Raw genomic sequence first — 7,486 nt, 5'->3', positions numbered from 1 at the left:
TACCAGTTCTGGATTGTCTCTCTAGAAATTTTTTTAATGTGAAAGAGAAACAAACATCACTTTGTTTATGCCACTGTTCTTTGCAGTCTCTGTAACTGGCAGCTAAATTTAACTAATCCAGAAACTTATCCAAAGTGATCATGTAAGGTTCAAACCCAGGCCCACCAGTCTGCAAAGTCCACCGTCTTAGGCAGAAGCCTGAAGAACTCCTGATTATAATCTGCAAAAGATTGGTGGTGCGGGAAGAGTGTGTGTGTGTGTAAAACTGCTGACAAGAATTTGACCGAAGGAAAGAAGGAAAGTTCGAATATGCTCGCAATTCTGCATACCTAAGAGACAATCAAAGGGAATATGCTACTGGACAGTAAAGAATATAGTCTCCATCAGAGGTGGACAGAGAAAGATCTGTCACCTGCATGGATCTGGAAAGAGAAAGGAAAGAGAAGCTGTGTCTCTGAAAGATGCGGCTGTATTTTATTTCCCATCTATATTTTATAAATTTCCTATATACATTTATTATTCTGTTCATAGAAAATTCTAAAAGACTCAGTCACTATTTCCACAGCCAAATTTTTCAAAGTGTAAAATTGTGTTTAGTAGTCTCATCATAATTATTAAGCACTCATTCTGTGCCCATCAGTATGCTAGATATCAAGAACAATATCAAAAAGCATCAATATTGGTTTCTGACCTCAAGCAGCTCAGAACTTAGGTGAACACATAGAAAACAACCAAGTACTACTTACATGAAGAGATGGATCAGTGCAGGTGATAATAATCAGAAAGAGACTCATGAAAGAGAAGTAAAATTTAGAAAGACCTAAATTCTATATGTTTGCCTTATCTGCCCCAAATATTGTCTTAAAATGACCAATCCACCCTCAGGGCTCAGTCAATCTCTTTCTGGTAACCTGAGAAAATCCAGAAGAAAAAGACAGAAATACTCTGTTTTCTACAGCATCCCATTGGTTTGGGGACATATCTAGTGGTAGGCTCCCCACATTCATATGATAAAGGAGATGAGTGTGAGCAGCAATGTGGCCGGTTCCTCTGCCCAATGGCACAAGCAGAGTCACAAATAACAGAAATGAAAGGATCACTACAAATTGTGTTATTGAACTGCATGACCTACATGGAGCAATCAACTCACTCCTAGGTTTGGCAGGGCCTTTCTGAGTTGATTCCCTGAAAAACAAAACAAAACAATAAAACCCAAACCAAACCAAAAAATAAAAAAAAAAATTAAAAAAAGAGAGACTCTGAGTGTCATCATCTCTGCTCCATGTGGCTTCCTTGATAAGAGTTCAGATTTCTCTGTGTCATGAGAAAATTTTTATGATTAATGGAAGACAGAATATTATCCAGTATTAACAGTTATTTTCCAATTCTGTATTATAAAATTATTTCTGATAATGGAAAATTCTCTATTTCTTTCAATTAATTAAAACATTCAAATTCTACAGTGTATAAAAGAAAGCACTGGAATTCTGGAGAGGTGAGGCAGAATACGAAGGTAAACAGGAATCATTATTCCTTTTCTCAGAGGTATGTAATCTACAGGGGAAGCATGCAGCACCTGAAAGGGGAGGAGAGGTTGGTGGGCCACGCAGGGTTGAAGGAGGAGCATAGGAACATGGGTCTGGGAAAGTTTGGCTAGCTTTACAGTGCTCAATTGAAATACTACTTTGCAATACTTTCTCAACACCAGGGTTCAAATTTGTTAGTCCTACTGAGATATCAGGTCAGAAGAAAAGAACAAAAGTGAGAAGGCATTCATGGCTTTGCATTCTCAGAAAGTCATCCTGCTGGTTCAACTCTGTATAACTGAGCATATTGTCATTGATGAAGAATTTTTATTTATTTTTGATCAAAGATTTCACCATGTTTTCCTGAACTTTTCAATCTCCTGGTTGCAGAGTTTTAACGTGAGCTCTCCTTGGGCCTGGGAGAAATTCTGAGAATGACCCCTGAGAATGAGCTCAGTGGTGAGAAGTTCAAGGACAGGATGAGGTCGACATTGCAAGTGTTTTTGGAATAAGGTAGGTTGACAAGAAACTGTAATTGTGCAAGGCCAGCTGTGCACTTCTGTGTGAGCTGATCCCTTATCATGGTCCCAGTCTTAAATATTCACGACCAATTACTCTGTGTTCTCACCCCACTATGCTGATTGACCCTCTGCCTTAACTATATGACATCCCTTCCTTTTATGACAAGTGTTAGGAAGGTGATCTTCCAGGCTCTCCTTCAAGGGGAAAACACGATTTCCTGCAGCAGGATGCCCGCCATCTCCAGCTAATCTGTCTTCTTGGAAGATGTCCAAATATTTCTTTGAAAGTTTCCCATGCATCCCATTTAAACAATATGTACTGTCATCTGGGTCCCATATTGGAATCTGCCACACAGGAGCCAGCCAGTTATTGACTATTGTCTCTTTCACATCCATAAAATGAAGACTTCTAAGAAAATATTTGCAAGTGAAGCCAGGCTGAAAGCTTAGAATTAAAGCAGAGTTAGTGCTCCTTAGCTCCTGTGAAGTGATATAAAAAAAGCCCTGATGGGTTCTGCTAGTGACTGAGAGAGTGCTTGCTGGGATCCCTGTAAGAATTCAATCTGTGTTCCCTGGACCATGTTGAAATCTGGGCAAAAGTTTTCCTGATACTGTGAAAGCAGCTGGTTTCTGAGGTTCCTCATAGTCAACTTTTTCATTTCTTTGATTTGAAGTAACCCAGGTCTAATACCAGCTAGGCCTTGATTCCATGCCCCTCCCATCTTTTTTTCCTCAATGACTCTGTGTGTATGTATTTGTGCATATGTGTTTCTTGGCCTAATATTAGGCTATCTGTTAATTGTAATACACATTTAATACTGAACTTCAATTCTAACCTTAACTGATTCTCTAAGACTAGGACATAATATGTATGCATATGTATGTGTGTGTGTGTGTGTGTATGTATGTATATATACACACATATATATAGTTTGTTAAGAATTTTTAAGAATCAATATAAATTGTAAAAGAACAAGATTCAGAACATTTTAGAAATAGAGGAAAAGAGATATGAGTCAGAAAGTGTATGAGAATTGGTATCTTGGCTTCTGCTGGTGGCTCTTCTGGCAGTGAGATCTGGGGCAAGCCACTAACAGTCTAGGCAGGAGTTTCTGTTTTCTATGTGTTTAATATAACTATCCTGGACTATATCAGAAAAGAAGATAGGAATATTTCATGTTCCAGATATCTCAGACTTCGTTTCATCTTACCACTCATTTATCATCCAACAAATGTTTTTTCTATGCCTACTGTGGGCAAAACACTGGACTGGTTTCTGAGGATACATTGGTCCATTTGATGGATGTGGCCTTTGCCCTCCTGGGGTCCACAAGTCTCCAAGCATTCCTCCAGGGACCGTTAGGCTGGACATGATAAATCAGTGGGGACTAACTAAACAAACACCAGTGTGTCCCCACACCACAGTTCTCTTTGTCTTTGTCTCCTGAATCCTATGTATCCAAATGCAGGCACACCTTCCAATTATCCACTTATTCTACTAATTTATCTCTGCTAACTTCTTTATCTCCAATTCAGTCTCTCCACCAAATTGTTTTTGGAGGATTTAAAAACAAATAAACATGTGCCCTCAAGAAAATTATAGTTTAAAAAAAAAATAGAGGCAAATATGTAGCTGGATATATGAGCAAATTCAGGGCTGATTAAAATCTCCTAGTACAGGATATTGACATGGTTCAGAGCCTATGACTCAAATATGCTTTATAATAGCTGAATGTAACCAGGTCACCTTATGAAAAAGAGCAGTATGATAATAAATCAGGCGTCCTTTATCTCATTACAAAATTGAAGGGCAAAAGTAGTTAGGTCTTACATTGGTAGATGAAAGAGTGGGCTAAAGTGGAGAGGACTTCCCAGATTTCTCAGAGAAATTGAGACCTAAAGGGCAAATTAAAAAAAAAAAAAACTTAAGGCTTAAGGAAGCCTGTTGTTTTTGTGAGCAGAATAGCTTTTTGTGTCTGTTAAAGGCCTCTGTGTAACTGGGGGAGTTACAGACAGATTGATTACAAGTAAAAATGAGGGGGGAAGCATACTAAAGGATGAAACAAATATGTAAGTGGGTGTAAATTTTATAATTTTACCTTCATCTTTGAGTGAACTTGATTATCAAATAAAATGCCTGGATTTCCTTAATTTACTTAACCAATTCAATAATCAGATACAAAATTTTGTTCTTCAGGGTCCTCAAGGACACAAACACACAAAAAAATATGTGTGCATTCTGACAAAACATAATCATAATGCAAATAATTTCTATTTATAAACTATTTTATAGTTCATGCATATCACTCAAACAGTGTATTACTGTCATTTCAAAATAACATGCTCACTCCTCTGTAGTCTTCACACCTGAGAGTGACAGCATCTCTTAGCAGTCTCCAGTCTTGCTGAGTCATTCTGTTCATCCTCCTGTAGCTCAGGCATCATTCAGAGGACCAACAGTTTGAGAATTGACAAGTGCTTAACTATGGATCCCTAACTTACTCTGGAGGAATGCTGTAAGACTGTGGACCTCAGGAGGGTAAAGGTCACATCCATCACATAGACTAGCACATCCCCAGAACCCAGTGCATTGTTGTGCATATGGCAGGCAGCCAATAAATATTTGTTAGATAATAAATGAATGGGTGAAGTGAAGTCTGAGGCTTCTGAAATGCACATTTTCTCTATCTTGTATAGTGCAGGGTCCTCTCAAGATTTAATCCCTAGCTCTGTCTACATTAACATGTTCTTATTTGATTGAAGAATCAACACACTTAAAGACTGGGATTTGGAAGTGAGAAGGAGTACATGGAAGTGATTCAGGAAAACAAGGAAATTAGACAAAAGTGGCAACATTTGTCAAAGTAAGATAGAATACTTATAAGATTACTTACTATATTTCTCATGTCTGTGCATGTCTTCATCTTCACCTTCTGGTAACATATACATCCACGTTGAATTGAGCCATTTTCCCCAAATCGAGTATCTTGTGACTTTGAAGTACCATAGTATCTTGAGATTTCTTTGATAATTTTTGACCAATGGTTTCTTGAGATGCTGGAATCCCTGACAGTATAAAATAACATGACAGTGCAAAAACATGAGTCAGAAAATCATGACTGTCTTTACACATAGCTACTTAAATATAGCATGGTGACTAAAAGTATGGATTCTGGAGCAAGACTACTTAGATTCAAATCCTGACTTTGCCTTTGTGAGCTGTTTGATTTTTGTTGTTAATTAATTTCTCTGTGCCTTAGTTTTGTATTTCAAAAATGATTTGTGGTGAGGATTAAATAAACAATACTGTTAGAGCAGTTCTAGGCGTATAGGAAGTGCCATATTAATCTTAGCTCTTATCGTGATCGTGGGTAAGTCACTTATCCACTCTGGGTTTAAAGTTTCCAGGTATAAAATGAGAGATTTTGACTAGATTTTCTCTAAGGCCCTCCTGAACCTACTGTTTGCAAATGCTTACAATCCATGTGCTTTTCTACATATATGTATGTAGTTTGTGATAGGAAAGTGCATGATTAGTAAATGCTTTCCTTGATTGATGCAAGGAGATTTTATTAGGGGATTGAGACAGTCTTCTTCACTAGGCCAAATTCCTTGAGGTTAAGAGTGTATCTTTTCCTCCTCAGGATCCCAAGGCCTAATGTGGTGCCTGGGGACAGTGGGTGCTCTGTAAACTGTTAATAGATATGGAATAAATGCCTATGTCTTGTGTACCCAGATATATGGGAATGGGAAATGGTTGTAACTCCTTCCTAGGCCTTATCTCAATTAAAGCTACTTACACTGAATATTCAAAAAACATTAGTGCTCTCTACTGGAGACATTCCTAGTACAGGAATTCAAGTTTGAGTTTTTGATGGCAAATTCTGATTTGAGTTCATAAGTCCTGGATTTGAGAAGTAGGGTATAGCAGATACACATAGTTTACTGTGTTGCAAGCACAGATTTGTTGTTATGGCACTGAGGATGGCATGATCAGCATTAAAATGCCAAGTCTCATTTCTTTGCCATGTATTTATGCATTTTTTCCAGAGCAGCTTTATCTGTAGATTTGTACACATGTTGTGTTTGCTCTGATTCATTTTAAGTAAAAAAAAAAATAAATAAATAAAAAGAGAGAGAGACATAGCATTAATTGAAAAAGTAATGTTAAGAAAATGAAAAGACAACCCACAAAATGGTAGAAAATATTCACAAATAATATATCTGATAAGGGACTTGTATCCAGAGTTCATAAAAACAAAACTAAGCAAAACAATAGGATTTACAATTCTCATTTAAGTTATTATTTTCTCTACACCACAAGTCTTTTTTTGGCATTACTGTTTTCTTTTTCATTAATTGAATATTTTCTAATGTTACTTTTTAACTTCTTTAATGATTTTCTTGCTATATATTTTTAGTTATTTACTTAGTGATTGCTTTAGGCCTTACCATATATGTCTTATCAAAAACAGTTCACAATTACACCAGCAATTTCAGAGAATGTAGAAACAGCATTCCCATATAGCTCTACTCTCTTTTCTTTCTTACTGTGGTATTCTTGTCATAGGTATTATCTCTATGCATGTTATAAGCCCGACAGTACATCATTATAATTATTATTCCTTTATGTAATTTTATGTCTTTTAAAGAAGCTGAGAGGAGAAAAGAGAGCAAGTTTATAGGTATAATTTTTCTTTTTTTTAAATTGAGTTTTAGTCAGTTTCCAGTGTTGTGTCAGTTTCCAGTGTAGAACACAATTTTTATGTTATATGTATAATTTTTCTCATATTAGCCTTTTTCCATTTCAGATTCTATGCATTTGTTCCTTTGGATTCAAGTGAAACATCTGGAGTCAATTCTTAACCCAATGTTGGTTTGTTCTCACCAACCTCTTTGCCCTGCTATTGGAAAATATATTGCATTTCTGTATGTTATATGCCCACAAATACAATTAAATGTATACTGCTTTATGATTTTTAAACAAGATAAGAAAGGATAAGAAATAGGCAATTATACTCCTTTATAATTGCATAATTACCTTTATCAGTGTTCTTTGTTTTGTGTGTGTGTGTATTCAAATTACTGTCTTGGGTCACTTGCTTTCAGCCTGAAGAACTAACTTTAGTATGTCTTGTAAGGTAGGTCTACTGGCAGCAGATTCTTTCAGATTTTGTTTTCCAAATGTCTTTTTATTTCATCTTCACTTTAAATGATAATTTTGCTGGATATATGATTCTTGATTAAGAGCTTTTAAAATTTGAGGGCTGCGAATAGGTTATCCTATTGCCTTCAGCCCTCTATTGTTTCTGATGATAAGTCAACTGTTAATCTTATACGAGTTTTCTTAAGCAAGATGTCATTTTCCTCTTGCTGCCTTCAAGATTTTCTTTGGCATTTTTACTATGTGTCTATTCATGGGTCTTTTTGAGTTTATCC

Source organism: Camelus bactrianus, chromosome 36 (genome assembly GCF_048773025.1).
Source record: "Camelus bactrianus isolate YW-2024 breed Bactrian camel chromosome 36, ASM4877302v1, whole genome shotgun sequence".
NCBI classification, from domain to species: domain Eukaryota; kingdom Metazoa; phylum Chordata; class Mammalia; order Artiodactyla; family Camelidae; genus Camelus; species Camelus bactrianus.
Note: the sequence above shows the minus strand (reverse complement) of the source record.